General features: G+C 34.6%; 1 protein-coding gene across 2 annotated transcripts in view; it reads left to right on the forward strand.

Moving 5' to 3' along the window:
* Window positions 1-24,849, forward strand: part of LOC137408145 (synaptotagmin-7-like) — a 68,566-nt gene that overhangs the window by 12,582 nt on the left and 31,135 nt on the right. The window lies entirely within an intron of this gene.

The raw sequence follows: 24,849 nt of genomic DNA on the forward strand, positions 1-24,849 counted from the left end.
TATATGAAAGCAGTGAAAATTCTGCACAAAAATCAATGCATTTAAAGTATAGATTGCATACTATTTTTTTCTTGTTTTTTAAATCCAACCGCAAAAAAACATTATTTTTTTGTGGTTTGAACAAATTGAAAATCCAATTTTCCTGAACCAATTAACATGAAACAGTTTTACAAACAACACACTATTGTGGCACACCGTTAAAGCAAAACTGGTAGATTCTTTACCAAGGTTGTTTTTATTTTTGGATTGGTTAACTCTATGATCTATAAAAGGTGTTGAGGCAAGCTGTTTTGAGCTATTACTGTGATGCGGTTATAAAGGCTCTATGATTAACTCTATGGTTATAAAGGTTATAAAGGCTTTTTGTGGTAAAAGAGTTAATCTAGTATGTAAAATAGGATTAAATGCAAATATTTCTGGTTTGTTTTGTTGTACCTTCTAGTACGCTGGCAGTTAAATGCGCGTAAGAAATAATCAAATGTAACAACTATGTGCACAATTATTCCACTAGGTAGCACGGTGGTTGAGCAGGATGCTTTTCAACCTGAATCTCTGGGTTTGATTCCCATGTAGCGCAATTTAGCGTGGCTCTTAGCTCTTAGCGTGAGTTCTTAGCGTGGCTCCCATTATAGTAAAGATTAACTGACTCCCCTGTAACACCAGGAAACGTACTGGTCTGCCAGTTGTATAGCCCTGCTTGTGCCACCATCATACAATCAGAGGTTATAGAACTTGTTGGTCCTGCCAATTTTGACTCACCGCTACATGACGGTGCAATGCTCCAAGATCTACCTTGATAGGTGAATTTTCTCTGAAGTGGCACTATAGTTTTATCAGTTGAAACATAATCTGAATTTCGGTGCTTAAACTGACACTGGATTCAACTCTTTTTTTACGGACGCTGGTTACTACTTGTTACTATATTGTGAGCCGCGTCTGTCTGTTCGTCCAAAGCCAGGGTTAAAAGTTGGGATAAAGCGTTGCGTTGTAGAGGATTCAGACTTGAAACATCTGGCTCACAAGTCTGGCATTCTAATACCTGCACTAATCAACCACGTTCCAGCATTTCTGAATACTTGTGCAGCTACTTATTCAACCCGCTTTATCGGCACACTTGATCACGGCACAGGGCATACTTATCAGGCCTGGAGCAGGAAATACATTCTGTAAGACATGATATGCTAATTACTAAAGAAATAGTGTGTTACTTTATACAGCAGGTAAAGGATGAAAGAAATTTTGAATAATGAAAATGAATACTTAAAACAGGATATATAACAAAAAATCATGGTGCAATATGAATGTTGTGTGTATGACTGGTCCAATCACAAATTTGGTTAAAATCGAAAGCTCTCATTGACCACTTCTCACTAAATAGTTCAATGTCACAACATTTCAGCATTTCATATGTCATCAGAGTCGCCTATCTATCAATGCTGTCATTCTTTGGCACATCGGACAGCCGCTAAAACCCCAGACGCCGTTCAAGCGATTAAAGGCCATGAGAAGTAAAGTCCGAAGAAACGGGGGTCGACTGTATTACAACTAATATCATAGCAATAACCAAAATGTTTTAATATGAAGGCAAAGAAGCACAATTTATATTAGCAACCAGCCAATGACTTGTTCATATGCTGGCATTATGTTCGACATGTCTGGCAATATAGCGCTACCGGCACATGTTCAGGAGTAAAGGAACTTCAGTGACACAACATGACTAAGGCTGCATGTACGCTGGCTAATAATATGTTACTAATTTTTGTGACACCAATTCTTTTGAGCACACCCATCGATCTCCATTGCCGATAGTCATTATGCGTCCAACGACATTTGTTAGTCGTGCTAGTGTCCTGGCCGTTTAGTGTCCTGTTAGAGATCATCAGGTTTGTCGATAAAGCGCAGAAAATAAGTATATACTCAATGACTCTACAATTTGAGAAGACGAACCATAGGTTTAGGTGGTTGTGCACCGGTTAGTAAACCTGAAGGTCGCGTGTTTAAAACTCATATGATGCAATCCTTTTTCTAGCCACCAACAATGACTTTGTATGGATGAACTTTTATTATAGTAAATATTATAGGAGATATTATAGTAGATATTATAGTAGATATTGGTTATAACGCGCTGCCCAAAACGGTTACAGAGCCTTTAATATGATTAAAGTTAGACCTGCTTGTTGAGCATAAAAAAGTGGAACTGTCAAGTAAAAGTGAAAATGTGCACTCAATCTGTCCTACTTGGTTGTTGCAACAGAACCATCATCTACAAGTTGAAAATGTTCAAACTGTAGTTTGACGGCTATTTCAACCAAAAATAAAGATTTTTCTTAACTTTTCAGTAGAGTAAAATTTAAAAGCAGTTTAAAACATTGTAAAAAACGGGTCCATTTTTCACAAGAACCTGTGGAGACTTTCGGTCAGCACACACTTCCGAAGACCTCTTCTCTGAAACCAGTTTGTTGGTTTTTGTTTAAATGCATTCGTATTGCTGTTAACGTACTTTTGTGTTTCATAGAGTTATCCAAAACATCCAGCTCACTAATGTGATCTCTTCGGGTCAATTTAAGTCTTTACTAGAATAAAAGCTGTCTGTCCAAAGCCAGTGTTAGTAGCTTTGATGAAATACAGTATTGTGCAGGATTCAAACCCGTGGCATCAGTCTTCTTAGCAAACGGACGCAGCAACAGCCCACCACTCAGCTGCATTAGACATTCATCGCTGAATTACTGTGCGCATACTTATTCTATGCGCTTTATCGACAGACATGATGATCTCTCACAATACACGAGACTCCCAGGGTACTATTAAAGTAAAACATAGAAATGGTGCTGAACCCGTAACCTACGCTAACTTAAGAGCAACTGAATTTAGCAGATGTTTAAGCTGTGGCCTAATTAAAATTTATTATTCTGCCACCTAAGCCAATGTTTTTATTTTTGTGCCATTCTGTAACGAAACATCCAGACTATGTATTCAGAGCTTTAATCAGTAGCAGTTTTTAAATTTTTGTATTTCTATCAAGGTGTGCTTTGTATCTCTTGCCGTGCTTGGCCGTTAGCGGCTGAGCACAACTTCACATCTCATTATAGGCTAACCCTCGACACCATCTCTGGAGAATTGTACTAGAATAGGCATGTGCTGAACAAATGTAATTACTTCCCTAAGCTGGACTAGGAGCAGAGTGTTCCGCGTGGCGCTTTAGTATTAATGCTTCATTTGCAAGTGATAAATCAAATAGTCTCAGCTGCTAGAGATCTGTTGCCATGGTCACCAGTAAATGAATGAATGAATGAAAAAACCTTAAAATCATCTGTCGGCTTATTAAGACTTGTCTCCCTTGAATTTACTACTATTCTTTATAAAGAAATGAGCATAAATTCCAAAACTTTGAACTAAAATATTTGCTATAACTAAAGCCGTATTTGCTCATCTGTCTGCCTGAAGCCACAAATGAAAATTGCAAAAAATATTGCATAGCAAGGGATTTGAACTCGCGGCATCAAGGTCAACAACCCAATGCTAAAATATTTGAACGGGAGAACTATTTAGTTTCTATAAAAATAGTTTCAATGATTTGTTGGACTAGATTATCATCCTCCAATGTTTATACCAACTCGGCTTCATGAAAAAGTGGGAGTTTTTTGTAATTGTATTTGAGGACAGTATATAGAGATTTTAGTTATAAGCCTGGGAACTTCTCTATATTTATATAAAGTTAGCTAGAGTCTAAAACAAACTAAATCCATCAGCATATGCATGTATATACTGTTGCCTCTTGTTATAACAGACGAATGGAGTTGGTTAATATGTTTCAAAGGAGACTGCTGGCTCCCTTTAGTCTCCACAAGACAGTCAAGCAATAACACCCAGTGTTAAACTCCAATGATATAGATATTCAAGTAAATAAATAACTATACATCAGTATACATGTAAGATAACTATACGTCAGTATACATGTAAGATAACTATACGTCAGTATACATGTAAGATAACTATAACTATAATACAGTCGAACCCCGCTTGTTCAGATTTCACTTGCCCGAACTTTTAATTATTTGACCGATGTCTGGGTCTGTCAAAAGAATTACAACTTTTACCGATCGGTAGCTCTCCGGACAGACGACGCAGGCAATGCGTTCTCATGTGTTTCTCAACAGAGTGTTGTGTTGTAATTACCGTTTGTTGCTATTATCCCGCTATTATGGGTCTATATACGGTGCACTATATACTGTACAGTATATTCTACTGTATATGCTTTAAATATTTAGAATGTGTTAAAAAACAGTTTATATGCAGCAAGTACAATGAATATTTATTGGGCTTATGTGGGTGGCTAATGAGCTTGAAGTGGTGGACATTAGTCTGTAGTAACGGATGTATTTGGCAACCACACTGAAATCTGGTGGGGACAGCAGCAGTATAGCTGAACATGGCTTCATTTATTGGTGACCTTCATCATTAACATCTACTATATTAGACAACTTACCTTCACTGCCAATGGTGTCCTTTTTATCCGATATTTTCACTAATGGGGTTCGTTTTAATAAGAGTCAATTGCACCTTGTTTTGACGAACATCCGAAAAATAATTATTATTGTTATTATTAAAGTTATTGCTGTTTTAATTTTATACTAGAAATGTTGCTACATGTAGTTTTTGCCAAATTACATTTTTTGATTATTTCAAGTTCATTGATTATCATGACTAGCTCCCTGGCAGTCCTGCGCGCCGTGAAAGATCATCAGGTGTAATAACTCTGTGCACAATTATTCCGAATGGCAGCTATGAGGTTGAATGGGGCAGATGGTTGCGCTGGCTGCTAAGTTTAATGCCTCAGTTCAAACTGGGTGTGATCTCTCGACCTCCAACCATTGCTTCAGGCAGGCGGACACAACCCTTATAATTATAGTAAATATTCCCTGTTCAGCCTCATCAGATATGCTATCAAACAGCTAGTAGCCTACCCTTCCTTGGCTCTCAATTTTTAAACAGCATTCTCTCTCCCTGTCGATAGTAGCGCCTCTCATCTTAGACTAGCAATCCAGCCCTGCTATTGAGAGTCCTTTTTGATTAAATTAAGCATATGGAATTTGAAATGAAATTGACACCTCTCTTGCATTGTGCCTTAACCTAGCAAACAAATGTTTCATGAATTCATTAAAAACATGTGAAAGTTCAATGATATCAAATGCGTCTATTGAAGGCTGCTCCATTCAAGCAGCTAGTGCTGTGAAACTATTACTTAATAGTCCTTTAGTTAGTTGAAAAATAAAACTTTGTAAGTTTTCTAGGAATTGGTTGCTCTAAAGATGCCTATCAATATATTTAGTAATGATCCCATTTGTGACCATTTTGTTAATTTGATCTTACTTGAAGCTTGCATGTGCCATGTGTGTTCTTACATGCGCCATGTGTGTCCTTACATGCGCCATGTGTGTTCTTACATGCACCATGTGTGTTCTTACATGCACCATGTGTGTTCTTACATGCGCCATGTGTGTTCTTACATGCGCCATGTGTGTTCTTACATGCACCATGTGTGTTCTTACATGCACCATGTGTGTTCTTACATGCACCATGTGTGTTCTTACATGCACCATGTGTGTTCTTACATGCACCATGTGTGTTCCTACATGCACCATGTGTGTTCTTGAATGCACCATGTGTGTTCTTACTTGCACCATGTGTGTCCTTACATGCACCATGTGTGTTCCTACATGCACCATGTGTGTTCTTGAATGCACCATGTGTGTTCTTACATGCACCATGTGTGTTCCTACATGCACCATGTGTGTTCTTGAATGCACCATGTGTGTTCTTACATGCACCATGTGTGTTCTTACATGCGCATTACATGTCTGAGCAGTCTCTTGAAGATCAAGTGTGTCTGCATAGTTTACTGCAAGCAGCGACTTCAAGTGTTTTGTTTGTTGTACAAACAATCATTAGCGTTACATGCTACAATTTTTTTAACTTCGAGGTTGTGGTTTTAATCGCAGGAATGAAGAGGACGTATTTACATGAAACGCAGGAGTGGTCACACAACTCCCAATTGTTTGCAACTGACGAGTTCACAAGCTACAAAGAAATTGTCGCACAACTTCGCGTTATTTATATTAGCCTGTTGCAATTTTAGCCACAGCGGGGCGCGTATTTTATATCGGGGCTGACACTCCTAAAATGTGTCTAAAGTCAAATGTCAGTGTCAAAGTGTGTGGGAAATTTTTCTTTCTAATTCGGAGTTGATAATTTTTATTTCGGAGATAATAATTTTAAAACATGTGCAGTTAAAACAAAGCTGCATAGAGATGCTGTAAGAATGTCCTCAACAAAGATGATGAAAATCCAACCTCCGATTGCAAAGATTTGTGCAATAATACAAACATCGATGTTTACATGATACACAGTACTTCGTTGTTGATACGATGTTTTCAAAAATACCCTCTTGAAACGGAGGTTTAAATCGGAAATTGAATCGCTTTGAAGATTTAAAGATTCGACGTTTTAAACCATTTACATGCTACGAAAATAAAAAGTATGACCAAGTTTGTAGCATGTAACACTAGTGAATGGCTTTGTGATCTTGGCTGGACATGTCTGAGTCCAGTTACATGGGAACTTTAACAACCGGAGACGTGCCCAGTTGCAGAGAGCAATTGGTGGATGGTCACTCCTGTCACCACCAGTGGTCTTTTGTGAGAATTGAACCCTAACCTGTTGTTTGCATGTCAGTCGCTCTAGACCCCTAGACCACTTGGCCCAATCTCACAAAAAGTTAGTTTTGGCTTTTGAGTTGGTTCCCTTAAACACAGCAAGTCGGCCCTTTACTAGAATATTCTTGCTTGCTGTAATGCTTAGCATTAACAATTACAGCATCAATATAAAGGAGGTGGTTAGAAAAGAAGGTTAATAAAATACATGTGGTACGCTAAACCTTAGCCAATCACCAGCTCAGACTGTGGTACGCTAAACCTTAGCCAATCACCAGCTCAGACTGTGGTACGCTAAACCTTAGCCAATCACCAGCTCAGGCTGACCCTATGTAGAGTACATTGTGTTTTCTATCCTTCATATAACCAAATTGTTTTTCGACTTACTACGAGCAGCCTAGAGGAGTATATGTGACAAAATATAAAAACATATCTGTCAAGGAATAGGGCATTCAATTAGTTACATTTAAAAACTCGGAGTTAGCCTCTACATACTGCTGACACAGATAAGTGATCAACACGTTAGGTCATCTATCGATCACCTACAAACGAATGGAACAAAATATTTTTAGAATATAGTTGACCCTGCTTCTTTAGACTTCATTTCCCAATCACTTCAATTGTCCGGACAACATCTGGCATCTAGACCTTATTGCCTAATTTGGGCGTGCCTGTCCCAAAAGTGACAACTCTAATCCATAATTGCTTCTTGCAGTGGATGTTACAAGATTAAAATAATAATAATATTATAAAGAGATTAATAAGGGAATAAAATAGTAATCTAGCCTATTGCAGCACGCGCAACTCATGGGCCTGAGTGAGTTTTCTACTCTAATATTTGCTTGTGATTATTACCGTTATTAATATTATCTTATACCGCAGGTATAACCATATCTCACTCTCTCATGTATACTGTATATGCATACTGTACCATGTTGTTGTCTATGTCTTGTTGACTATATACTGAACACATTTGTTCTAAGGTAAACATTTGGGTATCTTAGCTTAAACATATTAAATAATTTATAAAGATTTCAGGCTATGACTTTTAACGATGCACTGCCATGCATTCCCGAACTTTCTCTAGGCCCTACTTGACTCAGTAATCGCAAACACTCGCGTACCCAATCAAGGCTAAATTTATCATAATGCTCTCCAACTCTTCATGTGTACTCTATGTGTGTATACCTGACTGTATATACCCTACTGTAAATACCCTACTGTATATACCCTTCCCATAGAAGATCCTAAAGACCCATTAAGGTTGCGCACCAAAACAGCTATACTTGATACGTAGCTACATCGTCTGAGAACTGTTACTTAAACGGTTAATATAAGGTTTAAATATCACTTTAAATAACAGTTTTAATAACAGTTTAAATAACAGTTTAAATAACAGTTTAAATAACAGTTTAAATAACAGTTTAAATATCAGTTTAAATAACAGTTTAAATAACAGTTTAAATAACAGTTTAAATATCAGTTTAAATAACAGTTTAAATAACAGTTTAAATAACAGTTTAAATAACAGTTTAAATAACAGTTTAAATATCAGTTTAAATAACAGTTTAAATATCAGTTTAAATGACAGTTTAAATAACAGTTTAAATAACAGTTTAAATATCAGTTTAAATAACAGTTTAAATATCAGTTTAAATGACAGTTTAAATAACAGTTTAAATAACAGTTTAAATATCAGTTTAAATATCAGTTTAAATAACAGTTTAAATATCAGTTTAAATAACAGTTTAAATATCAGTTTAAATAACAGTTTAAATGACAGTTTAAATAACAGTTTAAATAACAGTTTAAATAACAGTTTAAATATCAGTTTAAATAACAGTTTAAATATCAGTTTAAATAACAGTTTAAATGACAGTTTAAATATCAGTTTAAATAACAGTTTAAATATCAGTTTTAATATCAGTTTTAATAACAGTTTAAATATCAGTTTAAATAACAGTTTAAATAACAGTTTAAATAACAGTTTAAATATCAGTTTAAATAACAGTTTAAATAACAGTTTAAATATCAGTTTAAATATCAGTTTAAATAACAGTTTAAATAACAGTTTAAATAACAGTTTAAATAACAGTTTAAATATCAGTTTAAATAACAGTTTAAATATCAGTTTAAATGACAGTTTAAATAACAGTTTAAATAACAGTTTAAATATCAGTTTAAATATCAGTTTAAATAACAGTTTAAATATCAGTTTAAATAACAGTTTAAATATCAGTTTAAATAACAGTTTAAATGACAGTTTAAATAACAGTTTAAATAACAGTTTAAATAACAGTTTAAATATCAGTTTAAATAACAGTTTAAATATCAGTTTAAATAACAGTTTAAATGACAGTTTAAATATCAGTTTAAATAACAGTTTAAATATCAGTTTTAATATCAGTTTTAATAACAGTTTAAATATCAGTTTAAATAACAGTTTAAATATCAGTTTAAATATCAGTTTTAATAACAGTTTAAATGACAGTTTAAATAACAGTTTAAATAACAGTTTAAATAACAGTTTAAATATCAGTTTAAATAACAGTTTAAATAACAGTTTAAATAACAGTTTAAATATCAGTTTAAATAACAGTTTAAATATCAGTTTAAATATCAGTTTAAATAACAGTTTAAATATCAGTTTAAATAACAGTTTAAATAACAGTTTAAATATCAGTTTAAATGACAGTTTAAATAACAGTTTAAATATCAGTTTAAATAACAGTTTAAATAACAGTTTAAATATCAGTTTAAATAACAGTTTAAATATCAGTTTAAATAACAGTTTAAATATCAGTTTAAATATCAGTTTAAATATCAGTTTAAATAACAGTTTAAATATCAGTTTAAATGACAGTTTTAATAACAGTTTAAATAACAGTTTAAATAACAGTTTAAATGACAGTTTAAATATCAGTTTAAATAACAGTTTAAATAACAGTTTAAATATCAGTTTAAATAACAGTTTAAATAACAGTTTAAATATCAGTTTAAATAACAGTTTAAATATCAGTTTAAATAACAGTTTAAATAACAGTTTAAATATCAGTTTAAATATCAGTTTAAATAACAGTTTAAATATCAGTTTAAATGACAGTTTTAATAACAGTTTAAATAACAGTTTAAATAACAGTTTAAATAACAGTTTAAATAACCGAAAAAAACTAATAGTAACTAGTAGTGAAAGTCTGCGATTTTGCTGATGGTGATGCTGATGGTGAACGCTGATGCTGATGGTGAACGCTGATGCTGATGGTGATGCGGATGGTGATCGGCAAGCTTCTTTCCTCAAACATTCAGCTAGTACTGCTGCAGTCAGGGTATACTTTAGCTCATCATAATTATATATCATTGAAATTAAGTGATTGACTAGAACACATGTCTCTTACTAGCCTTTAAATTGTTGCGCCTCGGCTCTCTAAAAACATGCGCCTTGTAACTTTAAATGCATGCGTATTTGATTAGCCATTAGTTGATATAGGCAGCTAAAGATGACGATTGAGATATAATGCCATAGATGTTAGTGGTAGGAAATATTGATTAGTGCTAGAATGCTTTCATCAGCTGTTTGTTCATGATTTTCGCACTCCTAGCAAACATTAAGTGCCTGCTGACAGAGATGATTCACTCAAGTCAGCCTAGTTTGGTGAAGATATCAAGTCAAACATTTGTCGACCAATTTTTTTCAGCAAGTATATGGTGAGCATGTGTAGAGCTCTCCAACCCAAATATGTGTCAGCTATATGTGTGAGCTATATGTGTGAGCTATATGTGTGAGCTATATGTGTGAGCTATATGTGTGAGCTATATGTGTGAGCTATATGTGTGAGCTATATGTGTGAGCTATATGTGTGAGCTATATGTGTGAGCTATATGTGTGAGCTATAGTAGCTAACTCAGTGATAAATTACATGAACAAAATAGTTAAAGTAGAATTACACAAAATTTTAGTAGATTTTATCATAATATTTTTTATCATTTGCAATTGTTTTTGATGTTTGAGGTGATCTGACTGCCAGGATGTTTCAATATTAAAATCGGCAAAACTTGATCAAAGTTAAAACGCTCAGGAGAAGAATGTGTGCAAGATGACACCGCTACTCGCTATTGTTGATATCTGTTGCTGCATTCAAATTGCAGTGTTACGCATATTTATTCTGCCGGTTGCTTTACCGTACAGCTAAAAATATCATTATCAATCTTTTGTTTGATCTGAGTTTTAACAGCAATCAAGTTTTGTTGATTTTAGTCTATAGATATCCTGGCAGTCATAACACCTCAAACATCACAAACAATCTCAAATAATAAAAAATATTATAATAAAATCTAATAAAATCTACTAAAATTTTGTGCAAGTTTATCTTTAAATGACTTTTTAGTACAATAAAAACAACAAAAACAGATTGGCTATCGAAGGGATTGGCCAATCAGATCCGATGCACAATTTTTTGTGTCCATACTTTTCTCAGCTGAGTGCTAAAATGGCTGGTTGGTTTTGCTCAAACTAAAACAGGCGTGGCGAAACGTGACTCACTAAATATTATATTCTGCTTCTAGAGCGCACTTTTGATGAGCATGAAACTAATTTCTGTTTTATCTGGTATTACAGCATTGTTCAAAACATTGTTGGACTTGCTGGCCTGTTGCCATGGCATAGCGGTGAAACTGTTGCCATGGTATAGGGGTGAAACTGTTGGCATGAGTGGACATCGTCAATTAGCAAAACTGCTGGCATGGAAGGAATGGTGTGTTGCTATGAATATTGACAGCTTTTATTCAGTGGTCAAACTGTTCTAGTCTAGATAAGGCAACATTCTCAACTCCTAAGCTAAAGATGTTTGTTCGAACTGTTGTGTTCAACAATGGTGATGAATGTATCTAGTTGCTATTTCATTGGTACGCTTGAGTACAAGTTGCTATTTCATGGTTACAGTAATGTATATGCTTGTTATTTCATGGGTACACTTGAGTACAAGTTGCTATTTTATGGTTAAATTAATGTATATGCTTGTTATTTCATGGGTGCACTTGAGTACAAGTTGCTATTACATAGTTACATTAATGTATATGCTTGTTATTTCATGGGTACACTTGAGTACAAGTTGCTATTTCATGGTTAAATTAATGTATATGCTTGTTATTTCATGGGTGCACTTGAGTACAAGTTGCTATTTCATGGTTACATTAATGTAAATGCTTGTTATTTCATGGGTACACCTGTGTACAAGGTTGCTACTTCATGGTTACATTAATGTAAATGCTTGTTATTTTATGGGTACACCTGTGTACGAGGTTGCCTTTTCATTGTTACAGTAATGTACAAGCTTGTTATTTTATGGGTACACCTGTGTATGAAGTTGCTAATTCGTGTTTACAGTGGTTTATATGACTAGTATGACAAACTATTCCAGTATTCAAAATTATTCCGCCATAAACATTTGTTCTTGATTATTACTATGATTTAATATATATACTGGAAATTCCTCTGTCATACAGCCCACGACCTGATAATGGAATAAGTAATAACGGAAAAAGAAATGGCAGTGCTGGTTGTTGAAAAAGTAGTTGCCAGCAGGAATTGGCAGAGTATAGTGTAAATGAAAGTTGTTCGAGATGACATAAAATAAATTTGAGGGAGCATGACTTCAAAAAGGTGCAAACAACAATTTCAACAAATATAGAAAAGTTAGATAAGTTCAGCGTTCTGTTAAAGGTCACGCAATCTAGTCTCCTCTCTTTTACGTTGTAGGATTTGGTCATTGATAGCTAATCGAGTGATGCGCTCCCTAGCGAAGTTGTTAACTTCTAGATTAAATTGTTAATTAAAGCTGCAGGCCTAATCTACTGTAATGTATATAATTTAACAACAACAATAAGGAAATATGTTTATTATAACTCTGAAATGCAAAATTAGAAGTAAAATGGCAAGCGACTGTGTACTGAAATGGAATTCGCCCTGGTTAGGGCAAATAATTCCCACTTCGGTAATTGGGGTCCTTTCCCAGTGATTATTTAATCTGGTTGTCCTACAAGCCTACGTTAAAGATTCAGTAGCAATAACCAATGAACAACACCACGATCAAGATCAAGACAAGTTGAATTATTATTAAGCACCATATAGATATATCCTATAAACGTTAGCTTACCAGAGTTACCGTTAATACAAAATAACATGAAGGAAAGTCGTTAAAGCAAATAAATCACCGAAACACAGTATATAGTAAAAGAGTGAATGAATATACGTCTTGACACAAAAACAGAAACGTTTCTTAGCTCTGCCAATTCAAGAGTGTCTCTAAATCCTAAACACAACAAATCAGTCCTAGCTTTTGCGAGACTTTCTTAAGAAAGCTAGCCTTAGTGCAAAAGCAGACTACTGCGGAGACAGGGCAACTAACCATTAGTTGTGGGTTCATGGCCAGAAAGCCACAGAATCGAATCTCACTGACTCGCTAAATCCGGAAGTCCATAACAGTACTATACACAGTTTGAAAGTTGGTTGTGTTGAATGTAGAATGGTTTTGATAGCGATCTTTAACAGAAAGCAAGTATGAGCGTTCATGCGTCTAGAAGTTCTCCGCAAATTGCAGCAAAATAAAAAAATGTTCTCGTCATAAAGGGGCATTGTAGTTCGGCCCTAGCTTGTACATAAGTTGTAAAGAATTTTGGCTAACGTTTTAAATAGGTAATTTAATGAAACCTTCGGTGATTAGACAAAAAAACATAGGCTGATAAACTGTGTACCACAATTTTGTACCTGTAAATCGGTCTACGTTTCAAACTGTCTACGTTTATTACAGAAACCTTTGAATAAATTCGATTACAAGTAAACAATGACATAGACTGTTGAAATGAACACGGTTTTCTCGTAAAATGCGCACTGCTAAATAGTTCTACTATCTGTCGCACGGCTTTATTGGCATATCGTTTGCCGGTCTTAACTTTTATTAAACCAAGCTTTTCAAGCGTTTTGTGATGATTTTTGGCCAAATTATTCTGTCTATTTGTGTATGATCCGTTAAGATGGGTAAGTTTTAAGACATTCTCGACAATTTACAAAGACTTGGTAGCATATTTAAATAGGCTTATATGTGTTTTGTATCGTTATTATACTTTAAAGACTCTACAAAACGATGGTTAAATTTGTTGATGAGATTTTGAAACAGGGTTTTCGACGTTGTTGATGAATAATTTTCGTAAGTTGTGTGCACATGCATTTATCATAAAAACTCTCAAACTTCGCTCCGCTCCTTTGGTCGTGGAACTATTTTGGTTATCTCCTTCCTATGTGTTTCCTGTATGTTGAAATACCAACAGATAAAATTAGTTCTCTTTCTGAATATTATCTAACCCAGTTATCACATTTGAAAGAGACGCTATAATTAGGCCAGCCCGTAGAAAACCCATCATGTGATGTTCTTGAAGCCATTCGGCAGATAATGCTGGCAGTCTGACTGCATAGTATGGCAGTTGAGCACCTTGTCCTTGTCCACTACTGGTAGTACATGCAAATCGACAGAGTGAGGATACGCTGTTGCTAGGATACAATATCCATAATTACCCTGGTGATTTCTGCTTATACGCAAGCGTAAGCGTAATTAACTTATCTCATTCAGCTTAATAACACATGCGTGTGGGAATCTCTTTTTGTAGGTCATACAGTCTGTTACAATTAGATGAAACATATACAGTAGTGTGTAGGTCTTACAGTCTGTTACAATCAGGTGAAACATATAGTGTGTTGGTCATACAGTCTGTTACAATCAGGTGAAACATATAGTGTGTAGGTCATACAGTCTGTTACAATCAGGTGAAACATATAGTGTGTAGGTCATACAGTCTGTTACAATGAAGTAAAACATATAGTGTGTAGGTCATACAGTCTATTACAATCAGGTGAAACATATAGTGTGTAGGCCATACAGTCTGTTACAATCAGGTGAAACATATAGTGTGTAGGTCATACAGTCTGTTACAATCAGGTGAAACATATAGTGTGTAGGTCATACAGTCTGTTACAATCAGGTGAACCATATAGTGTGTAGGTCATGCAGTCTGTTACAATCAGGTGAAACATATAGTGTGTAGGTCATACAGCCTGTTACAATCAGGTGAAACATATAGTGTGTAGGTCATACAGTCTGTTACAATCAGGTGAAACATATAGTGTGTAGGTCATGCAGTCTGTTACAATCAGGTGAAACATATAGTGTGTAGGTCATACAGTCTGTTACAATCAGGTGAACCAGACAAGTTGAGGTTAGATTCTGGGTTGCGGGACCAGATGTGTTTCCTGTTCCGTTCCCTGTTCCCTGATTTCGTATTAACATACAAGTAAACTATGCAGATCTTTCCAGGGATTGTACCCTCACCCGGTCATCCACAAGTTAGGCAGCCAAAGCCGCTAAGCCACAGTGTTTCCTCTGATACTCCTAGTTTCCTAATACACCTAGTAACTTTGAAAGGTTTTGAATTTTAGGTTATTGATTGTAGCTTCTCAGAGGCGCCCTGAAAGTGTCAGTAATTGTTTGTAAATGATTTTTTTTCAACAATCACTTGCTGCGATTGAAAAGAACTTTGATTCCTAAAACTAATTTCAAAACTGGCTGCCGCTGAGAATTATTAACCGTGTTAGAATCACCATAAACCGACTTTGTTTTTGTTTGCTAGTAATGTACAACTAAAATATTATTTGATTATGATTTAACTTTTTTGATTGCATCGATAGTTGCTAGAACAAAGATTTCAAGTTGAGAGAAATGGACGATACAGCATGCAGAAACCAAACTGTTGATCTATCTATGTAGAGTATAGTCAGAAATGATGAGACCACTTCACATTTTAGGAGACATTTGCTAGTAGTGATTATTTACTGCCTTAATTTTACTAGAACCACCACAAACCATTTACCGTTAGATGCAGAATTTCCTAACAATTAATATGGAGTGTATTTCCAAGAAGTAGCAACTAGCAATTAATTTTTTTGAATAAAAATGTGTATGCAACTAATCTTAACAAAAATCAAACTGGATTATCACTAATACTTGGTAGATATGGATTATCATTAATACTTGGTAGATATGGATTATCATTAATACTTGGTAGATTTGGATTATCATTAATACTTGGTAGATATGGATTATCATTAATACTTGGTAGATATGGATTATCATTAATACTTGGTAGATATGGATTATCATTAATACTTGGTAGATGTGGATTATCATTAATACTTGGTAGATATGGATTATCATTAATACTTGGTAGATATGGATTATTATTAATACTTGGTAGATATGGATTACCATTAATACTTGGTAGATATGGATTATCATTAATACTTGGTAGATATGGATTACCATTAATACTTGGTAGATATGAATTATCATTAATACTTGGTAAATATGGATTATCATTAATACTTGGTAGATATGGATTACCATTAATACTTGGTAGAGATGACGGCACAAATTCCATCACCCCTGCGAAAACATGAGTTGGAAAGGCTTATGCAATATTTTCCTAGAACATATGATTAAGCACCAATATCTAGTAGTTAAACTGTTTAACATGACCTTAGCATAGTTGCCAATATGAACAAATGTGGGAATTATTGGGTGTCTCAATTCTGATAGCACCGTATTGAACACAATTCTTATTTCTATCTAAAATATAAAAGTTTAATGACTTCTTCATTTTTCTTTAAATAACACCACTCCCAATGCACATGTTGTCCTTCATTTCGCTGGTGTCACGCTATGTTGGCTGCCACTCAGAGGTTTTGCAACTGTATAATCCCTACTATAAGCTTGCTTAGCCAGACCATGCCTTGTTTAGGCTAGTTTCTTCATCCGTTTTCATCACAAAACTTAGTTCTAAGGCAGGAAGCGATTAAAGGACTCATAAATTGCAGATAATCTGTTCTTGCATCACGCTTTGCAATCCTGTTTCTCTCCGCTTCTATAACTCAATTTAGAACTGGAAAGATATGATAAGCTTGTCATTGATACTGATTGATCTTTGAATGGTTGGAAAAGTTTATACAATCAACTTGTTTGTTCAGACTAATATAGGCTGGGCTATGTCCGAATATGGAAAATCCTCAGGTAGATTCACTTTTCTAAAGACCCTTTTAAAATATTTGTATTTATTTAGAAACTTGTTATATAGCAACTAACTATGATAGACTAATTATGATACGATCTGTACTGTTATTTCAAGGCTAATATTGTAAACACGGGCAAAGCGAAAAACATGCAGCGCAAGTTGTCACAACGCAACCTATCGATCAAAAGTTGTCAGCCTTCGGACAGACATGGCCGTATCATAAAATCGTCCAGACTTCAAAATTGTCTGATTAATAAAAAGTTCAGAGAAGTCAAGTTCGGCTGTAGTCTGGCTGTCGTATGAAGAGCATTATAAACACCAGGTTGTGTTAAGTTTGCTGACAGCCCATAAATAGAATTCAATAAAATCAAGACTAATATAGATTGAGTTGTGACAATCCAAGCAGGTGCTTTTTACAAGCGACACCGACACCGCATGGCTATCAACAAGAAGCTATTGGCAAGTGCTGGTCCATAATTGGCCCACAATGCTCAAATCACGCTATGCTTTGTTGACAATATAGAGGAAGAATCCCTAAGGTATCGAAGCTAATGCTGATCATTGAATCCTGTCTGTAACAAACAGTGGCATTAGTAACTAACAGTATCTATGGAAAACCTTTTTTTCTTGTTAAAATATATGCAACCAATATTAAAAAAAGTATATCAGTATTTCTCATGATTCCAAATAAAACGGGGTTATAGATGAACCCTCACAAAAATTTAGTAGCTTCTATCAGAAAGTATCAGTCTCTTTATATCATTTGCAATTGTTTTTGATGTTTGAGGTGATCTGACAGCCAATATGTTTTTGGATTGAAGTTGACAAAACATTGTCATGGTTAAAACGCTGAGATCAAGCGAAAGTGCGATTATGGTGTCTATAATTGTAAAACGACCAACAGAATAGAGACACGGAATGCTGCAACTTGAATGCAATAACCGATATCCATATCAATAACCGATATCCATATCAATAACCGATATCAATATCAATAACCGATATCAATAACTGATACCAATATCAATAACTGATATCAATATCAATAACTGATATCAATATCAATAACTGATATCAATATCACTAACTGATATCAATATTGATAACTGATATCAATATCAATAACTGATATCAATAACTGATATCAATATCAATAACTGATATCAGTATCACTAACTGATATCAATATCAATAACTGATATCAATATCAATAACTGATATCAATAAGTGATATCAATATCAATAACTGATATCAATATCACTAACTGATATCAATATCAATAACTGATATCAATATCACTAACTGATATCAATATCAATAACCGATATCAATATCAATAACTGATATCAATAACCGATATCAATAAGGAGAGAAACAGGCAGCTGAGCAACTAGTGACATAATTTTGACATGCATTTTCCTACTGAGTATTTTAACCCTGATCAAGTTTCATTGATTTTAATCTTGAAACATCCTGACAGTCAGATCACTTCAAACATAAGAAACGATCTCAAATGATAGAAAAATACCGATACTTTCGAAAAAAATCTACAAAAAAATGTGTAGCTCATTTTTAAGAGCATACAACTTTATAATATAATGACTGAAAGTTGACAATTATGCAGTTTGGAGAAGCAGAAATAACAACTTATTTAGGAAATAAAGTTGGTACAACACGCTGAGATTTTAAAACCGCAAGCGTGTTTGTTACGTTAGTCAAGGCATATATATATTGTCTGATCTTCTACGACATCTGCTCACATTCCAGCTGCCGGCTTCTCTATTTGTAACGACTTAGCTTACCTTCACTTTTGGCAGTTATTTAGAAAAAAGCATAGCTCTAAGCTGATAGCATGCTAAGCCGTAAAAGTAGCTAATCACCATTTAGATTGGGTGCTCTTTTTGACATGAACTTTTATTAGCCTTCAACATCAGCAACTTCCCTCTAATCGTCTTTACTATAATAAGAGCCATGAAGGTCTGTCCGAAGCCCCGGTTAGTGGGTTTGGGAAAAAGATTGCATTACATGGAGTTTGAACTCAAAACATTCAGCATGTTTGATGAACACTCTAACAACTGATCCAATAGACCACCTTTCAGTTAATCAGAATCGGTGAAGATGCTTATGCTCTGTACTTTATCGGCACACCTGACGATCTCTCGCCGGACACCTGACGATCTCTTGCTGCATACCGGACTGTCAGAATAATAGTTATATGTAAAAGTATAATCCAGGGTGACTGAATGAATAAGCATGTACGAACACTTTTTGATTAGAATAATTCACATTGTAACTAGTGCAAGACATATTTCTAGACACTTTTGGAGTACTCTTTCCAAGCAACATTTTGGTAAGAGACAACTCTGATAATATTGGTCAAAAGTTGAAAAAAGACTGCCGCTAAAAACATTGTGCTAATATTATTTATAGCAAAAAAGTTACCAGCATTTTTAAAAGTTTTGTGTAAATTAAACATTTAAAATTTGCATCTTTTTCATACATACATACATGTATATATATCACACATCAGTATATGTATATACACACATATCAGTACATGTATATACACACATATCAGTACATGTATATACACACATATCAGCTTTGATGCCTTTCTGCTTTGTCGTTACACACTGCTAAAAACTAAATGTGTCATTCAAAGTTTTTGGCAGCAGTTTTGGCAGCAGTTTTGGCAGCAGTTTTGGCAGCAGTTTTGGCAGCAGTTTCGGCAGCAGTTTCGGCAGCAGTTTTGTAAGTAAAAGTAAAGAAACTGGTAAAAATTTTAAAATATTTTCAACATGTAAAATTAATCAAGAACTTACAGTATATGCTAAATTTAGGCATCATGTAGCCTAAATTAGATACCGTATCTCTGTCACCATCTCTACCTCCTAACTTACACCTTCCTGGGTCTCTACTCCTCTTCATGCATCTGTCACATACAGTAAGCATACACACCTTTTCTTAAAGGTTGACTTGCAACAAAATTCACATTACAGTTATTTGATATGAAAAGATTCACCATGTCTTACTCTGCTGTGTTGTAGGTGCAAAATATGTGGAAATGTGATTAGAAGCCTTTAAAAGCTAAAAAACGAACAGTTAATCGCAGCCACACGAGACCGTCGTAGTTTGGATTCTTTTTCCAAAACGGCTCAAATGGGACGTAGTTGTGGTAGATGGTTTCTGTTTACACTTTCATGCAACCTTATTCGTCGAAATATTTTCACAAATATACTTCACGCATTCAATAAAACCATGTCTATTGTTCTTACGCATCTGTTTTATCGTTATTCCAATACTGTTTATTTTAGCAGTGATAATCTTATAACTTACCGTAAAAATTTGTTTAATTTTTTAACCTTAGCTCGAAGGAGTACATATCACTGTCTGATAATCATGACAAGCCTGTTGGTCACCTGTGATACGCGAAAAGTGCTGCAGAAATTATTTGTGAAATATTGGGTCCCATGATCGGATTACGACTTGCCGATTAGACCAAACCGAAACAAAACTGTAAAGTAGCGAGCATCTATATTTGATACGGGATCTTCGGTAAAACCCGAAGTGTTTGTCATAAACTAGTACTACGATAGGTTTTATATTGAGCTTTTTATTGGCCTTTCAATTCACGTGAGAACATTACGTGACAAGACAATAACCAAACTGTAATGAATACGCCAGAGAAATAAACAGATTCCAATCTACGTCAGCTTTTCATTTTTGAGCTTTTAAGAGCTTGTAATCACATTTCCACATATTTGGCACTTACAACACCACAGAGTAAAACATGGTGAATCTTTTGATATCAAATAACTGTAATGTGAATTTTGTTGCAAGTCAACCTTTAAAAACATGCACAGCCTCTGCTTGCTGTAAGCTAAACAGACATACTCCATCTTCAAGTGATTGCTCACACACCGTGTTTTGATTGTAGCACAAAAATAGACCCGTTTCTATTCGTTAGAAATACAATTCTTTAAACCTAACACGCACAGCTCTGGTTTAATTAGAAAAACCAACAGAATGAGTAAACGACCACTTATGCTCCTAAAAGGAGAGAGTAACTCCAAATTCAAGTCAATGAGTTAAATTGTTCCTTTATCAGGTGACATTATCTTTATTGTTATCTGGTTAGTTTGTTTTGTATATTTTCAATTTTAGACTCACAAAACGTTCTCTTTCATTTTTATAATATGGCTTCACTGTAGTTTGGAATATTTTACTAAAATCAAATTACTTATTAAGTAATCGGCATGATCTCATCAATCTTTAAACACAGTTTAGTTTGAAACTTTTCATGACAACATGTACACGCTTCTTCACTTACATGTACATGCTTCTTTACTTACATGTACATGCTTCTTTACTTACATGTACACGCTTCTTTACTTACATGTACACGCTTCTTTACTTACATGTACACGCTTCTTTACTTACATGTACACGCTTCTTTACTTACATGTACATGTTTCTTTGCTTACATGTACATGCTTCTTTACTTACATGTACATGCTTCTTTACTTACATGTACATGCTTCTTTACTTACATGTACATGCTTCTTTACTTACATGTACACGCTTCTTTACTTACATGTACACGCTTCTTTACTTACATGTACACGCTTCTTTACTTACATGTACATGCTTCTTTACTTACATGTACACGCTTCTTTACTTACATGTACATGCTTCTTTACCTTTTAATAATGCTAAAAATCTCTATTTCTACCTTTTCTCTTATATTTCCTAATACTTTGCAATATTTTGATTTTCGAGACCAAGGTCAAGGTCAGACTTCTGGCTAACTTTACATATGTCAGGGTCTTTTTACTATTTATACTGTTAGATGAGACAGCATGTCAGAAGTCACTTCCCTCTACGTTAATACAGTAGATGGAGGCTTGAGAAGGCTTAGTGGTCCAACAAAGTAAATATCTTGAAACATATATTATTTACTAGGCGAATGCCCGAGTAGCAAAAATCTTTGCACAAAAATTTATTTGTATTTAACATATAACAACAGTTAACATTCTAACTTTCCCACTTGATATCATGAGAAAAGTGTTTTGTGCAGTTTAAATAAATTAAGAAACAAAATAAAACTTCTATAAAAAGGTTTAGATGTAAATGTGACATAATTAGCAAGTAATAGCTAAATTAAGTCTGTTTTGCTATGATTAAAGTAAAGATGATTTGGTAATGATACAATTAATATGAACTGAGAAAACAAAATAAAAATGTTGAATATGATAAATTAATAATAACAATTCATGCACAGAAGTGTGTGTATAAAAATGGCTACTGTTACAGCAAAAGCTATCCATCAAAACTTTGAACTCGATGATACTGGTACCTCTCAGTACTGGCACAAATGTAAAAATGAGATATTGTACTTTCTTTGTCTGGAACTTTGTCTGACCGAATGGAGAAAAAATGTAAAAGCTATTACTACTTGATAATCCAATTTTCTGCATAAAAAAATATTACCCTTTACAGATTTAGCAATCGAACCTTGTAGAAAACCGGAAATAGAAATGTAACGAAACATTTGAAACTGAAACAGCACATTTACAAATTACAAATTAAAAAAATAGGTAGGCCTAATGGTAACAAAAATTTAGTTTTTAAACAATTAACAAAAACAATAAGTGCAAAAGGTAATACTAGTTAATAATCAAAAGTGTATATTTACTGTGTGCATACGGTATACGGTATATGATAAGAGTGATAGAATGCTAAGGACTGTATAACTCAGTGGTAAAATGTGTGATTTGAAACTTGGAGTTGCGATATCCGTGATTGACAGTGTGTGTGTCCATGACTGCAATACTCCTCAAAGATCCCGGCTTTCTCCATCAAACAAGTCAAGTGAAATTCTTTTAGAAATTTGCCATCAAATAGAGTAAAACCTTTTTGAACTCTTTCCCTGGGCAGCTAATCAGACTAAAATGAATTCTGATTAGCTGTCCAGGGAGAGAGTGAAGGTCGCTGACTTTGGAATGCTGCCCAGTACTGTAGCCATGATATTCATATTGTCCTTTTGATCAATTTAAGTTTGTTGTATCACAATTTACTTCTGAATGTGAATGAGCTTTCATTATAAACAGGGGTGGACACAGTCCCTTTTTGTTGCAGGGTACTACAGTATGAGCTTTTAACAGTAGGGCAGCATATCGCTGCTGTAGTGGCTACATGTGGTGATCATTCAACGTATAAACGTATTTTATTATTTGTAAAAATGGCAGCACGATAGCGGTAACAAATAAAAAGACTGTAATAGCTAGAATTGGTTACCAGAAAACCAGACAACCGAAGTATTGGATTGCTTGTGACTGAATAACCGTCTCATGGTTTGTTGTTTGTGTCTTAACTTGCTAGCGGTCATACAATTTTGCATCACTACATGCAATAGGTGTTCTCTGATTTCACCCGCATATCAGTAATAGATTCTTTGAAAGACATTGGTGAAACAAAAATACCAATTATTTTTTTAAGCACTATACTGTAAGGTACTCCAACAATTTCTATAGGAAAATCATCGTCATCATGAATCACCAGTTAGTGGGAAACTTCTGAAAGGCACCAATCATAATAATCTTGTACTACTACAAGAAAGCATTGTTGAAAAGAACAAGAGATTGAAAGTTGTGGATAATCATGATTGGTCACATCCTTGCAGGGTGTGGCCAATCAGGGTGTGGCACTTATTTTATGGCATTTTCATCTTATAATCTATCAGAGATATAATCTATCTATTTTGTTAACGCAGCCTCTGGTGTTAACTGGTGTTAACTGGTGTTAACGCAATCACTATTATTAATGCAATCATCGTGTTAACAAAATCATTGTGTTAATACAATTACTGGTATTAACATAACTATTAGTGACAACCAAATTAAAGGTAGTATCACAACCATTGATATTAGCTCAACCATAGTTGTTAACATAAATTTAAAAGTTAACACAACATTTACTGCTATAGATGTTATAGATGTTATGGATGATGATTATTGAAGCTAAAAGATCTTAAAGTTATGCATCAATAAAATAATTGGGTATTAAAATAAATGTTGTCTGCAGTCATTATTAAAACTAATATACATTAATTGCTAGCCGAATGCCCTGCGTTGCACAGGTATTAATTTGGGTTGTAGAGCCTGGTTCACACTATATCGCCGTATGTCAGCGGTTTACTTTCGGCGTTCATCGTTGATTATGTGAACCGTAAACCGATGGTGTCGACGAAACAACGCGAACAACTTCAATAGCCGGCAAAATATCGGGAAGGTTTGCAGCTGTCAAACTTTTCTGGTATTTCGCCCATCGATGACCGCCTTTCAAATGTGAAGCATCAGCGATGGTAATTTGCAGTCACAGATAACGTGATTTATTTATTTCCATTTATGATAGTCGGTGCGGGACTAGTATTTGATTCGAGACAAAAACAAAAAAGGTTGTTTCGTGAAAATTTAAAAAGAAAAATGAGAACACTATGGCACAGCGTTATTTCCTGATGCAAACTCGGATGGGTTTGTGATTGTGTGAACCGATGATTGTGTGAACCGGTGATTGTGTGAACCGATATCATCGATGATCACCGAAGTATTGCAGCATCAACGCCATGATTTGGCGATATAGCGTGAACCAGCCTTAAGACCACTAAACTTATTAAAACGATTTGTGAGAGCAAGCTTCATCGGTGTTGTGCCGTAACGCAGAGTACTATGTGGATTTTAATCTAGATAAAGACTCATATTGCCAATGAATCAATTGCATCTAACATAGCTTAATGGGTTGCTTTATTGCCTGGTGGACAAGAGGTTCAAAAATCAAATCTTTTGTGATATGAGTTTTCACTGCTAGATACTACTCGCTATAGCTGGACACACAGAATGACAGACAACAAACTTTGAGATTTACATATATAAGTAGTGATGCACTAAAGGTCTTCAAGAGATTTTAGTGCTTTACCAGTTTTGTACCAAGGACTTGTATATAAGAGCTCCTTGATCCACCCCTTAA

The sequence above is a fragment of the Watersipora subatra genome, chromosome 11 (genome assembly GCF_963576615.1).
Source record: "Watersipora subatra chromosome 11, tzWatSuba1.1, whole genome shotgun sequence".
In the NCBI taxonomy this organism is placed as follows: Eukaryota; Metazoa; Bryozoa; class Gymnolaemata; order Cheilostomatida; family Watersiporidae; genus Watersipora; species Watersipora subatra.